At 50.7% G+C, this 15263-nt stretch overlaps 1 long non-coding RNA gene across 1 annotated transcript in view; it reads right to left on the bottom strand.

Moving 5' to 3' along the window:
* Positions 1-396: 396 nt before the first annotated feature.
* LOC141169811 (uncharacterized) overlaps positions 397-15263 on the bottom strand; it is an 86638-nt gene continuing 71771 nt past the window's right edge. Inside the window, exon 3 of the long non-coding RNA XR_012252301.1 lies at positions 397-595. This is a non-coding gene — a long non-coding RNA (uncharacterized lncRNA). The remainder of the gene's footprint in view (positions 596-15263) is intronic.

The raw sequence follows: 15263 nt of genomic DNA, 5'->3' as shown, positions 1-15263 counted from the left end.
GTGACTGTAGAATAAGACAGGATGTAACAGCAGAATAGTGACTGCAGCTCTGGAGGTGACTGGAGGATAAGACACAATGTAACAGCAGAATAGTGACTGCAGCTCTGGAGGTGACTGGAGGATAAGACACAATGTAACAGCCGAATAGTGACTGCAGCTCTGGAGGTGACTGGAGAATAAGATATGATGTAACAGCAGAATAGTGATTGCAGCTCTGAAGGATAAGACACGATGTAACAGCAGAATAGTGACTGCAGCTCTGGAGGAGACTGTAGGATAAGACACGATGTGACTGCAGCTCTGGAGGTGACAGGAGTGTAGGACATGGGTTGATGTGCGGTGTGTATGGGGGGCTCAGCTATGATGTACAGAGGGGCTGCAGGTACTCACTTTTGGCTTGGAAGTAGCAGCGACTCTGTGCACATGGAGACAGCAGGCAGAGGAGCAGAGCCAGGACGGGCAGAGCAGAGGGCACCATGACTGCGGACTCTCGGCTCCGGCGTTCGTTGCCGTTTGAGGGTTTCTTAGTCTCTTGCTCCTCGGATATTTATATGTTTTTGGGGCCAGAACCTGGAAATCCCATAAAACTCATTTCCTGATTTAAAAGGCAGAAAAACAAACCCCAGATGAAGGCGCTTTTGTGTTTAACAAGGTGTGAAAATGTGATTCAGTGCCCTCCGAGGGGGTCTGTGCCGGAGCTGGCAGGGGTCCTGAAGGAACCTCGCAGGTCACTGAGCCGTGTGACGGCCATCTGTCCTCTGCCCCGGGGCCACAGCGCCAGCCGGCGAGGAGCCCACACTCATCCCCTGACCTCAGCCCAGAAGGAGGCAGGTGCCGTGTTATATGGGGGTCCTGTGCCCCCGCAGGCGCAGTGTTATATGGGGGTCCTGTGGCCCCGCAGGCGCAGTGTTATATGGGGGTCCTGTGGCCCCGCAGGTGCAGTGTTATATGGGGGTCCTGTTCCACCTCATGCTCAGTGTTATATGGGGGTCCTGTGCCCCCGCAGGCGCAGTGTTATATGGGGGTCCTGTTCTACCTCATGCTCAGTGTTATATGGGGGTCCTGTGGCCCCGCAGGTGCAGTGTTATATGGGGGTCCTGTTCTACCTCATGCTCAGTGTTATATGGAGGTCCTGTGGCCCCGCAGGCGCAGTGTTATATGGGGGTCCTGTTCTACCTCATGCTCAGTGTTATATGGGGGTCCTGTGGCCCCGCAGGTGCAGTGTTATATGGGGGTCCTGTTCCACCTCATGCTCAGTGTTATATGGGGGTCCTGTGCCCCCGCAGGCGCAGTGTTATATGGGGGTCCTGTTCCACCTCATGCTCAGTGTTATATGGGGGTCCTGTGCCCCCGCAGGCGCAGTGTTATATGGGGGTCCTGTTCCACCTCATGCTCAGTGTTATATGGGGGTCCTGTGCCCCCGCAGGCGCAGTGTTATATGGGGGTCCTGTTCCACCTCATGCTCAGTGTTATATGGGGGTCCTGTGCCCCCGCAGGTGCAGTGTTATATGGGGGTCCTGTTCCACCTCATGCTCAGTGTTATATGGGGGTCCTGTGGCCCCGCAGGCGCAGTGTTATATGGGGGTCCTGTTCTACCTCATGCTCAGTGTTATATGGGGGTCCTGTGGCCCCGCAGGCGCAGTGTTATATGGGGGTCCTGTTCCACCTCATGCTCAGTGTTATATGGGGGTCCTGTGGCCCCGCAGGCGCAGTGTTATATGGGGGTCCTGTGCCCCCGCAGGTGCAGTGTTATATGGGGGTCCTGTTCCACCTCATGCTCAGTGTTATATGGGGGTCCTGTGGCCCCGCAGGCGCAGTGTTATATGGGGGTCCTGTTCTACCTCATGCTCAGTGTTATATGGGGGTCCTGTGCCCCCGCAGGTGCAGTGTTATATGGGGGTCCTGTTCCACCTCATGCTCAGTGTTATATGGGGGTCCTGTGCCCCCGCAGGCGCAGTGTTATATGGGGGTCCTGTTCCACCTCATGCTCAGTGTTATATGGGGGTCCTGTGCCCCCGCAGGTGCAGTGTTATATGGGGGTCCTGTTCCACCTCATGCTCAGTGTTATATGGGGGTCCTGTGCCCCCGCAGGTGCAGTGTTATATGGGGGTCCTGTTCCACCTCATGCTCAGTGTTATATGGGGGTCCTGTGCCCCCGCAGGCGCAGTGTTATATGGGGGTCCTGTTCCACCTCATGCTCAGTGTTATATGGGGGTCCTGTGCCCCCGCAGGCGCAGTGTTATATGGGGGTCCTGTTCCACCTCATGCTCAGTGTTATATGGGGGTCCTGTGCCCCCGCAGGTGCAGTGTTATATGGGGGTCCTGTTCCACCTCATGCTCAGTGTTATATGGAGGTCCTGTGGCCCCGCAGGTGCAGTGTTATATGGGGGTCCTGTTCCACCTCATGCTCAGTGTTATATGGGGGTCCTGTGCCCCCGCAGGCGCAGTGTTATATGGGGGTCCTGTTCCACCTCATGCTCAGTGTTATATGGGGGTCCTGTGCCCCCGCAGGCGCAGTGTTATATGGGGGTCCTGTTCCACCTCATGCTCAGTGTTATATGGGGGTCCTGTGCCCCCGCAGGTGCAGTGTTATATGGGGGTCCTGTTCCACCTCATGCTCAGTGTTATATGGGGGTCCTGTGCCCCCGCAGGTGCAGTGTTATATGGGGGTCCTGTTCCACCTCATGCTCAGTGTTATATGGGGGTCCTGTGCCCCCGCAGGTGCAGTGTTATATGGGGGTCCTGTTCCACCTCATGCTCAGTGTTATATGGAGGTCCTGTGGCCCCGCAGGCGCAGTGTTATATGGGGGTCCTGTTCCACCTCATGCTCAGTGTTATATGGAGGTCCTGTGCCCCCGCAGGTGCAGTGTTATATGGAGGTCCTGTGCCCCCGCAGGTGCAGTGTTATATGGGGGTCCTGTTCCACCTCATGCTCAGTGTTATATGGAGGTCCTGTGCCCCCGCAGGCGCAGTGTTATATGGGGGTCCTGTTCCACCTCATGCTCAGTGTTATATGGGGGTCCTGTGCCCCCGCAGGCGCAGTGTTATATGGGGGTCCTGTTCCACCTCATGCTCAGTGTTATATGGGGGTCCTGTGCCCCCGCAGGCGCAGTGTTATATGGGGGTCCTGTTCCACCTCATGCTCAGTGTTATATGGGGGTCCTGTGCCCCCGCAGGCGCAGTGTTATATGGGGGTCCTGTTCCACCTCATGCTCAGTGTTATATGGGGGTCCTGTGCCCCCGCAGGTGCAGTGTTATATGGGGGTCCTGTTCCACCTCATGCTCAGTGTTATATGGGGGTCCTGTGCCCCCGCAGGTGCAGTGTTATATGGGGGTCCTGTTCCACCTCATGCTCAGTGTTATATGGGGGTCCTGTGCCCCCGCAGGTGCAGTGTTATATGGGGGTCCTGTTCCACCTCATGCTCAGTGTTATATGGGGGTCCTGTGCCCCCGCAGGTGCAGTGTTATATGGGGGTCCTGTTCCACCTCATGCTCAGTGTTATATGGAGGTCCTGTGCCCCCGCAGGCGCAGTGTTATATGGGGGTCCTGTTCTACCTCATGCTCAGTGTTATATGGGGGTCCTGTGCCCCCGCAGGCGCAGTGTTATATGGGGGTCCTGTTCCACCTCATGCTCAGTGTTATATGGGGGTCCTGTGCCCCCGCAGGCGCAGTGTTATATGGGGGTCCTGTTCCACCTCATGCTCAGTGTTATATGGGGGTCCTGTGCCCCCGCAGGTGCAGTGTTATATGGGGGTCCTGTTCCACCTCATGCTCAGTGTTATATGGGGGTCCTGTGCCCCCGCAGGTGCAGTGTTATATGGGGGTCCTGTTCCACCTCATGCTCAGTGTTATATGGGGGTCCTGTGCCCCCGCAGGTGCAGTGTTATATGGGGGTCCTGTTCCACCTCATGCTCAGTGTTATATGGAGGTCCTGTGGCCCCGCAGGCGCAGTGTTATATGGGGGTCCTGTTCCACCTCATGCTCAGTGTTATATGGAGGTCCTGTGCCCCCGCAGGTGCAGTGTTATATGGAGGTCCTGTGCCCCCGCAGGTGCAGTGTTATATGGGGGTCCTGTTCCACCTCATGCTCAGTGTTATATGGAGGTCCTGTGCCCCCGCAGGCGCAGTGTTATATGGGGGTCCTGTTCCACCTCATGCTCAGTGTTATATGGGGGTCCTGTGCCCCCGCAGGCGCAGTGTTATATGGGGGTCCTGTTCCACCTCATGCTCAGTGTTATATGGGGGTCCTGTGCCCCCGCAGGCGCAGTGTTATATGGGGGTCCTGTTCCACCTCATGCTCAGTGTTATATGGGGGTCCTGTGCCCTCACAGGCGCTGTGTTATATGGAGGTCCTGTGGCCCTGCAGGTGCAGTGTTATATGGAGGTCCTGTGGCCCCGCAGGCGCAGTGTTATATGGGGGTCCTGTTCCACCTCATGCTCAGTGTTATATGGGGGTCCTGTGCCCCCGCAGGTGCAGTGTTATATGGGGGTCCTGTTCCACCTCATGCTCAGTGTTATATGGAGGTCCTGTGCCCCCGCAGGCGCAGTGTTATATGGGGGTCCTGTTCTACCTCATGCTCAGTGTTATATGGGGGTCCTGTTCCACCTCATGCTCAGTGTTATATGGGGGTCCTGTGCCCCCGCAGGCGCAGTGTTATATGGGGGTCCTGTTCCACCTCATGCTCAGTGTTATATGGGGGTCCTGTGCCCCCGCAGGCGCAGTGTTATATGGGGGTCCTGTTCCACCTCATGCTCAGTGTTATATGGGGGTCCTGTGCCCCCGCAGGCGCAGTGTTATATGGGGGTCCGGGTCCTGTTCCACCTCATGCTCAGTGTTATATGGGGGTCCTGTGCCCCCGCAGGCGCAGTGTTATATGGGGGTCCTGTTCTACCTCATGCTCAGTGTTATATGGGGGTCCTGTGCCCCCGCAGGCGCAGTGTTATATGGGGGTCCTGTGCCCCCGCAGGCGCTGTTATATGGGGGTCCTGTGCCCTCACAGGCGCTGTGTTATATGGAGGTCCTGTGGCCCTGCAGGTGCAGTGTTATATGGAGGTCCTGTGGCCCCGCAGGCGCAGTGTTATATGGGGGTCCTGTTCCACCTCATGCTCAGTGTTATATGGGGGTCCTGTGCCCCCGCAGGTGCAGTGTTATATGGGGGTCCTGTTCCACCTCATGCTCAGTGTTATATGGGGGTCCTGTGCCCCCGCAGGCGCTGTTATATGGGGGTCCTGTGCCCTCACAGGCGATGTGTTATATGGAGGTCCTGTGGCCCTGCAGGTGCAGTGTTATATGGAGGTCCTGTGGCCCCGCAGGCGCAGTGTTATATGGGGGTCCTGTTCCACCTCATGCTCAGTGTTATATGGGGGTCCTGTGCCCCCGCAGGCGCTGTTATATGGGGGTCCTGTGCCCCCGCAGGCGCTGTGTTATATGGAGGTCCTGTGGCCCCGCAGGTGCAGTGTTATATGGGGGTCCTCAAGCCAAGGCTTGAAAAAGATTCCATGAACCGAAACTTTGCCAACTCGGCTAAATAAAGTCCATTTTATTGGAGTTCTGCCTTTGTTTTTTGATCTGTATATATATATATTTATTCCATACGTTGGAATCGAGGTGTATATACTATATACTGAGTTCCACAATATCCAGCCTAGTAGTGGAAGTAGTCGCATCCTCGTCCGTTCCTCGTCAGCCTTGTCTTGACAATTTGAGGCAGCGGTGTGTTGATTCCTGACAACCTGGAAACAGCGGGGGGATATTTGCGGGATCCCCAGGCTGTTCTTCCTTGACAAATGGCGCCAAGCGGTGGGATATAGAGTGTGACGATCTGAGGTTGTGGGTTGTAATAATGACATAGGCAGGTTAACAAAACTATTTTTTATTCCTTACATCCATGGTTTTACAACAATCCAGGTAAATGGCCAAAATACATTGCCCCTAGCCTACAAGACCCCCTTCCCGGTACGGTAGTTCTACTGTCCAAATACTGGGCAATAATCACTGTCTCCCAACTTTTGGTTGGCCCAAGGTCATCAAATCCAAACTACAGAACCCATAGCACATTTATGCAGGCCAGCCGCCAACCGATCTCCAAACTCCATAGGCCATCCATCCATGAGCTCCAAGACCTCAGCCATAGATCTTCACCCCTCGACGTCAATCCACTCACTCTCACTAAAACGTGTGGCTTAATTGTCCTTCCTCTCCTGGGATCAGCTCTCTGGATGGGCAGAAGTGTTCACACCCTCCCCCTTAAACATTTGCTTTTAGCTCAAAGAATGAAGAATATTCCAGAAGCCCATCACCTGGAACGGCATGTGAAACCCCCCATGGTGACGGTTCCATTGGGTCTATATCCACACAATGGGCCTACTGGCTGGAAGAACAATGGCCCGAGGCCCCTGGATACTAACGAGATTAATGGAATGATTGCTTTACATTTACCTTTAGCAATCTCTTCTCTGGCTTTATGTATACATAGGATCCAACCAGTATGTCTTCCTCTGCTTACTGTCACTGAATGGAAACATTGATTCCTGAGGCTGAACTGACAAACAAGGAAATCTAATAAATAATTAAACACAACAATAATATTGATGGAACCGGTGCTCCTTGCTGGAAAAAGTCTGCATTCCTTAGAGCCATGGACTCCACTCTACATCCATTGGTCCAATAGTCTCTGGAACAAGGTCAGCTCCTCACACTCCTCCCCCGCTTATTCAGCATGGACATGAATGTAAGAGGTTTCACCTTCTTGAGAACGAAACTTTGTATCCTCCAGTTTCCTCAAAGTATATTCCATGTTGTCCTTACGAATAAACTCCACAGTCCCCATTCCACCCTGGTGGACATCAGCATAGTAGACCTCTCCAGCTTCTCTGATATGATCTTTCAAACCCTGCCAACTCCCCGATGGGGGAAGCCCTGAGCCGAGGACTCTGTATTCAGTTTGCTGGGACATGGGTCTGTACCTCCCGCGGGGTCCTCTATATGCTCCCCCTGATCCTCGGTTTGTCCTGGGAAACTCCACACGTACCAACGAGAACTGAACTTGTATAAATTGTGACCAACCAAGAGTGCTGACCCCCAGCTAGGGGGATGGTCACTTGGCGGCCTGGCAAATAGTGTTTTTAGTGTTTTGTTATCCGGACTGATCAGGTTGATGGGAGACTCAGTGTCCCAAAGTCCCTGGGTCACCTCCCTGATGTCATTTACCTCCCCAGGTCACATTCCCCAGGTCATTATTCTGGTGGCTCTTGTAATCTGGTTCTCAATTGTTCTTAGATGGTAGCCCTGATTCAAAAAGGTCTTTCTGAGGCCACCAAGGTGTTTGTCTCTACCCATAGGGTTGCAACATATAATAATAATTTTAATATTTTTTTATTTTTGTAGCACCAACATATTCCGCAGCACTTTATATTTTAGAGGGGACTTGTACAGACAATAAAAGACATTACAGAGTAACAATAATCACATAAATCAACAGATACCAGGAGGAGAGAGGACCCTGCTCGCAAGCTACAATCTATGAAGAAATGGGGGAGACACGAAAGGTGGATGGTAAAAATTGCTTGTATTGTACGGTCAAGCATCAATGTAATAAATAGGGTAATCACATAATGCTAAATGAACCAACCAGTATGTGAACAAGTACAGACACAGAAGTCTATTCAGTACATGGAAATGTGTGAACATATGATATGGAGGTCCTGATTTGGAAGGAAGTTTTGTATGGGAGAAAAAAAGGGATAGTTACATAAGAGATGTGAGGCGATAGGCCAGTCTAAAGAAATGCGTTTTTAGGGCACGCTTAAAACTGTAGGTATTGGGGACTAAACAAAGAGTCCTGGGTAGTGCATTCCAAAGAATTGGCGCAGCACATGAGAAGTTTCATTTGTTTATCCTAGGGTATCACGAGAAAGAAGACAGACATCAAGTCAGCAGGGACAAGGAGCAGCATGGCAGATGTGACAACCTACATGGTGAGCTGCAACATGTGCTACATGTTCACAGATCGACCAGAAGCTGAAACCAACTTCACCTGCCAGAAGTGTAGACTGCTGGCTCTTTTAGAAGAAAAGGTGCGGGGACTGGAAGAAAGAATTGCGACATTAAAACTCATCAAGGAAAATGAAGACTTCCTGGACAGAACAGAAGCGTCACTACTGGTCACGGAAAGTGAAGGAAGCGTCAGAGAACCTCCAGAGGCAGACAAGTGGAGGCAAGTGACCAAAAGAAGCAAGAAGACCATGGAGACACCACCAACCACACAACTGAGAAACAGATTCCAAGGACTTGTGGAGGACGAAGATGGCACACCTAAGGATGAAGAACTACCAGCAAGCAAAAAAGAAAAGAGCACCCAGAAACACCCAGAAGCGACAAGAAAAAGGACAGCCAAGAAGGGAAGAAGAGTGGTGGTGGTGGGAGACTCACTGCTGAGAGGAACAGAAGCAGCTATCTGTAGACCGGACATAACCGCAAGAGAAGTATGCTGCCTCCCAGGGGCGAAGATCAAGGATGTTACCGATAGGATACCGAAGCTCATCAGTTCCAAGGATGTCCACCCATTTCTTCTGATACATGTTGGCACCAATGACACGGCAAAGAAGGACCTACCGACAATCTGCAAGGACTTTGAAGCATTGGGGAAGAAAGTAAAAGAACTGGATGCGCAGGTAGTTTTTTCTTCTATCCTTCCAGTAGACGGGCATGGCGTCAGGAGATGGAACAGGATCCTTGATGTGAACAACTGGCTGAGACGATGGTGCAGACAACAAGGATTTGGATTCCTGGACCACGGTGTGAATTACCTCTATGACGGACTCCTTGCCAGAGACGGACTACACCTCAACAAACCCGGGAAACACACATTCGCCAGGAGACTCGCAACACTCATCAGGAGGGCGTTAAACTAGAAGAAGAGGGGATGGGAAGAAAAATGTCGGACACGAACATGCAACCAGGGAACATACTAATGAAAGATATGAAGTGCGACAAAGAAGGTCCAAGACAAGATACTTGGAAGGGAGGTAAGAAAATTTCTGATACAATCCACTGGGAGAAGATTGGAACAAAACAAAATCGTGTAAACTGCGTGCTAGCAAATGCCAGAAGCCTGACAAACAAGATGGATGAACTGGAAGCAGAAATATCTACAGGTAACTATGACATAGTGGGAATAACCGAGACATGGTTAGATGAAAGCTATGACTGGGCAGTTAACTTACAGGGTTACAGTCTGTTTAGAAGGGATCGAAGAAGTCGGAAAGGAGGTGGAGTCTGTCTATATGTAAAGACGTGTCTAAAGCCTACAATACGGGAGGATGTATGGGAGGGAAATGAGGAGGTCGAGTCCTTATGGGTGGAGATACATGGGGCAAAAAACAAGAATAAAATTATCATAGGAGTCTGTTATAAACCACCAAATATAGCAGAAGCCACGGAAAGTCTATTAATGAGACAAATAGACGAAGTAGCAAAAAATAACGAGGTGATTATTATGGGGGACTTCAACTACCCCGATATAGACTGGGAAACCGAAAGCTGTAGATCTCAGAAAGGAAACAGGTTTCTGTCAATTATCAAAGACAATTATTTGTCACAACTTGTGCAGGAACCAACTAGAGGGACGGCCCTTTTAGACTTAATATTAACTAACAGGCCAGACAGAATAACTGAGGTGCAGGTCGGGGGGCACCTGGGAAATAGTGACCCCAACATTATACAATTCCACATGTGCTTCAGTAGGTGCCCAGCAAGGGGGTCACAAAAACACTGAACTTCAGCTAAGAGATGCCCTTCACCTTATAGACTGGGATAGTATCTTCAGTAATAGGAGCACGGATAGAAAATGGGAAATGTTCAAAACAGTCCTACATAGTCACTGTAGAAGGTCCATACCTTATGGGAATAAAAGGGCTAGGAATAGGAGGAAGCCAATGTGGCTAAATAAGGAAGTCAAGAGGGCAATGAAAAACAAAAAAAGGGCTTTCGGTAAACTTAAAGAAGAAGGCAGCGAGGAAGCGCTAATATCTTATAGGGAAAAAAACAAAATCTGTAAGAAACAAATAAGAATAGCAAAAGAGGAGACAGAGAGACTAATTGCCAAGGAAAGTAAAACCAATCCCAAACTGTTCTTTAACTATATAAACTGTAAAAGGATTAAAACTGATGGAGTTGGCCCATTGAAAAATAACCTGGGTAAAATCCTAGAGGGCGATGAGGGTAAAGCGAACCTACTCAATAGCTTCTTCTCCACTGTTCTCACAAAAGAAAACAATTTATCGGAGGAAATGCAGAGTGATAAAGTAAACCCTCCGCTAAATATCACCCACCTAACCCAGGAGGAAGCTCAGAAACGCCTAAATAATATCAAAATAGACAAGTCACCAGGCCCAGATGACATACACCCCCGGGTACTAAAAGAATTAAGTAATGTGATAGACAGACCGCTGTATCTTATATTCAAGCACTCTTTATGGACAGGGACTGTCCCACTAGACTGGCGCCAAGCAAATGTGGTACCAATATTCAAAAAGGGGTCTAAAAGTGACCCTGGGAACTATAGACCAGTCAGCTTAACGTCTGCTGTGGGTAAATTGTTTGAAGGATTTCTTAGAGATGCTATTGTAGAATATCTTAATAATAACTGTCTAACTCCATATCAACATGGATTCATGAGGGATCGCTCCTGATCGCCTTCTACGAGGAGGTGAGCTCACAGCTGGACCGGGGAGAGTCAGTGGATGTTGTAGACCTTGACTTCTCCAAAGCGTTTGATACCGTGCCACACAAAAGGTTGGTATATAAAATGAGAATGCTTGGTCTGGGGGATAATGTGTGCAAGTGGGTAAATAGCTGGCTGAGTGATAGAAAGCAGAGGGTGGTTATCAATGGAGTAAGCTCAGGGGGTGTCAGGGTTACTAGCGGGGGGCCTCAAGGGTCTGTCTTGGGCCCTATATTATTTAATATATTTATTAATGATCTAGTGGATGGGTTGCATAGTAAAATAGCAATATTTGCAGATGATACTAAACTTTGTAAAGTAGTTAACACAGATGAGGATAGGGCACAGCTACAGGAGGATTTAGATAAATTGGGGAGTTGGGCCAAAAAATGGCAAATGGGGTTCAATGCCGATAAATGTAAGGTCATGCACATGGGAAAGAAAAACAGCAGTCACCCATACATATTAAATGGGAAACCGTTGGGGAAATCTGACATGGAGAAGGACCTGGGCGTCTTGGTTAATAGCAAATTAAATTGGAGTGCCCAGTGTCAGGCAGCAGCTGCGAAGGCAAATAGAGTCATGGCATGCATCAGAAGAGGAATAGGGGCATATGATGAGAACATTGTTCTTCCTCTGTATAAAGCGCTGGTAAGGCCGCACTTAGAATATTGTGCACAGTTCTGGGCTCCGGTGCTCAGGAAAGACATATTGGAGCTAGAGAGGGTACAAAGGAGGGCGACTAAGGTAATAAAGGGAATGGAGGGACTAGAATACCCAGAGAGGTTGTCAAAATTAGGCCCATTTACGTTGGAAAAGAGAAGGCTTAGGGGAGACCTCATAAACATGTATAAATACATCAGGGGGCAGTACAGAGATCTCTCCCATGACCTGTTTATACCAAGGATGGTGACAAAGACGAGGGGGCACAGGAGGTTCCTGCACCAGCATAGAAGGGGATTCTTTACGGTCAGAGCCGTGAGACTCTGGAACTCTCTGGGAGAGGAAGTGGTGATGTCCAACTCACTTAATGAGTTCAAGAGAGGCCTGGACGCCTTTCTTGAGAACAATAAAATTACATCTTATGCTTAGTTAATTAATCCAGGGATTTAATCTGACTGCCAGATTGGTGTCGGGAAGTGAATTTTTCCTCAGTGATGTAAATTGGCCTATACCGCATGGTTTTTTGTTGCCTTCCCCTGGATCAACGCTGCGGAATAGCTGCAGTGCACAAGAAATAGGCTGAACTGGATGGACGCTTGTCTTTTTTCGGCCTTATAAACTATGTAACTATGTAACTATGTAACTTTTGGAGATGGGAGTGGGAGGTTCAGATTATTGAGGATGTTAATCTTAGGTCATTAGCAGAACAGAGGGCACAGGTAGGGTGGTAGACTGAGACGAGGGAGGAGTTTTAGGGCGGTGCTGAAGCATGGAGAGCTTTGTGGGTAAGGGTGATGAGTTTATATTGAACTCTATAGCGGATGGGTAACCAGTGCAATGACTGGCACAGGGTGGAGGCATCGGTGTAGCGGTTGGCGAGGAATATGATCCTGGCTGCCGCATTCAGGACAGATTGGAGAGGGGAGAGTTTAGTAAGAGGGAGACTATTTAGTAGAGAGTTGCAGTAGTCCAGACAAGAATGAATCAGAGCGACAGTAAGAGTTTTTGCAGAGTCAAAAGTAAGAAAAGGCCAAATTCTAGAAATGTTTTTGAGGTGGAGATCAGATGAACGGGCGAGTGATTGGATGTAGGGAGTGAAGAAAAGATCTGAATCAAGTATGACCCCGAGACAGCGGGCTTGTTGCTGGGGAGTAATGGTGGAGCCACACACGCAGATGGCAATATTGGGCATAGGTAGGTTAGTGGAGGGAGGAAACACAAGAAGTTCAGTTTTTGTCGGGTTCAGTTTCAGATAGAGGGAGGACATAATGTTAGAGACGACGCTGGTGTTTTGTAATAATTCAGGGGAGAGGTCGGGAGACGATGTGTATAATTGGGTGTCATCAGCATAGAGATGGTACTGAAAACCAAATCTACTGGTTGTTTGTCCAATAGGGGTGGTGTATAAGGAGAAGAGGAGGGGGCCTAGGACCGATCCTTGAGGAACCCAGACAGTAAGGGGAAAAGGGGAGGAAGAGGAGCCGGCAAAAGACACCGTGAAGGAGCGGTCAGAGAGATAGGAGGAGAACCAGGAGAGAACGGTGTCCTTGAGCCCGATAGAGTGGAGTATCGTGAGGAGGAGCTGGTGATCCACAGTGTCGAATGCTGCAGAGAGATCCAGGAGAATCAGCAGGGAGTAGTGACCATTAGATTTATGTTACGCTCACGCCCGGACTGTTTAGCGTGAGCGTGGTTAGTGGTCCCACTGGGCCACGAACCGAGGAGTGCCTGGAGGGGCATGACTAGGGACCTCACCAGATCCGACCAAGGACGCACGGAACGCATAATCGACTCCCTGGTTCGAGGGGGGACGTGGGAGGTGGCCCAGGTGCTACTCCAGGTCAGACCCGATCACACAGTTGTTGACCCACACTGGGGAATGCAGGAACGGGCAGGTTTGGCTGGTATGCCGACAGGCGGGTACTGGCAGGCATGGCTGGTATGCAGACAGGCGGGTACTGGCCGGCACGGCTGGTATACAGACAGGCGGGTACTGGCAGGCACAGCTTGTATACAGACAGGCGGGTACTCGCAGGTAGGTAAACAGGCTGGATTGGGACCAGTACAGAATGGGTTACAGGAACAGAGCCGCAGGTGCGGAGGGGAAGCGGAGCAGGGCAGAGCAGAACAGAGCCGCAGGTGCGGAGGGGAAGCGGAGCAGAGCAGAGCCACAGGTTCAGAGGGGAAGCGGAGCAGGGCAGAGCAGAGCCGCAGGTGCAGAGGGGAAGCGGAGCAGGGCAGAGCAGAGCCGCAGGTGCAGAGGGGAAGCGGAGCAGGGCAGAGCAGAGCCGCAGGTGCAGAGGGGAAGCGGAGCAGAGCAGAGCCGCAGGTGCGGAGGGGAAGCGGAGCAGGGCAGAGCAGAGCCGCAAGTGTGGAGGGAAGCGGAGCAGAGCAGAGCCGCAGGTGCGGACGGGAAGTGAAGCAGAGCAGCAAAGAGCAGAGCCGCAGGTGCAGACGGGAAGCGGAGCAGAGCAGAGCCGCAGGAGCGGACAGACAGGACATGGCTCTGTTCACATGGAACAGACAGGGACAGGGAAACACAGGAAGATAGCTAGAACACAGGAGGTAGACACAGAGGCAGGGAAATGGGACAAGAAGAACCAGATACACACAGGGTACTTGCTATGAAGTAGCGAGTGGACACAAAACTCACAAACAGAAGTACAGAGACAATGAGTTGGAGTTAGGTACTCGTTCAGACACTGCAGGAAAAGGGAAGGATCAGACATAGAGACAAACAGGTAACGAGCTAGGACACAGTTCAGACAGGAACTGACACAGGAACGAGATACAGGAACGAGCCTGGGCATTCAGCCCCTAGGGTGGTGGAAATAGACTAGAAGTCACAGATACAGGTAACGGGCCTGGGTACTCAGCCCCCAGGGTGGCAGAAATAGACTAGAAGTCACAGATGCAGGTAACGGGCCTGGGTACTCAGCCCCCAGGGTGGCAGAAATAGACTAGAAGTCACAGATACAGGTAACGGGCCTGGGTACTCAGCCCAGAGGGTGGCGGAAACAGGCAAGATTCAGGACAGGACCTGGCAACTCACAGTTGCACAGAACACACTAAGAAAGTGATGCTCAGGCACCTCCCACTGGGTTCAGGAGGTTTAAGTATCCAGTGACTCACAGCAATAGGCTGGGGACGCATTAGGACTGTGCACACTGTAACTTTAAGAATCAGGAAGTTCCAGTGCCGCTGCCCTAAGCCAGCAGACAAGAGACATGCACACAGCAAGTAGAGGAGCATAGTGCACAGCCTGGACTGGTAGGTAAGTTGGCGGTCTTGCATGTTGGGAGATGGTAAGCCATGCCAGCACGCTGCCAGGGATGTTACAATGTAGCTGTTAGTAGATCATTAGAGACTTTAGTGAGGAAAGTTTCATTGGAGTGTAAAGAGCGGAAACCAGATTGTAGAGGGTCAAGAAGAGAGTTATCTGAGAGATAGCGGATTAGACGGGAATGGACCAGGCGTTCCAGGAGTTTAGAGATGAAGGGAAGATTAGACACAGGTATGTAGTTGGCAGCACAGTTTTGGTCGAGGGATGGTTTTTTAAGTAATGGATGTATGCTGGAGTGTTTAAATGAGGAGGGAAAAATACCGGATTAGACAGAAAGATTAAATATTTTAGTTAGATGAGTGGTGACAGCCGGGGAAAGGGACTGAAGGAGTTGTGAGGGAATAGGGTCACTGGTGCAGGTAGTAGGGCGAAAAGATGCAAGGAGCCTGATTACTTCTTCTTCCGTGACAGGTTCAAAGACAGAGAGTGAGCTAAATGCAATGGGAGAGGGAGGACCATGCATGGTATTAGGGGATTGGGAGAAAATTTCCTGTCTGATATGGTCAATTTTTTCTTTGAAATAATTAGCCAGA

The sequence above is a fragment of the Phyllobates terribilis genome, unplaced genomic scaffold (assembly GCF_046119375.1).
Source record: "Phyllobates terribilis strain yellow unplaced genomic scaffold, ASM4611937v1 Scaffold_1__5_contigs__length_1240528914, whole genome shotgun sequence".
In the NCBI taxonomy this organism is placed as follows: domain Eukaryota; kingdom Metazoa; phylum Chordata; class Amphibia; order Anura; family Dendrobatidae; genus Phyllobates; species Phyllobates terribilis.
This window is presented reverse-complemented; position numbering and strand designations above follow the sequence as displayed.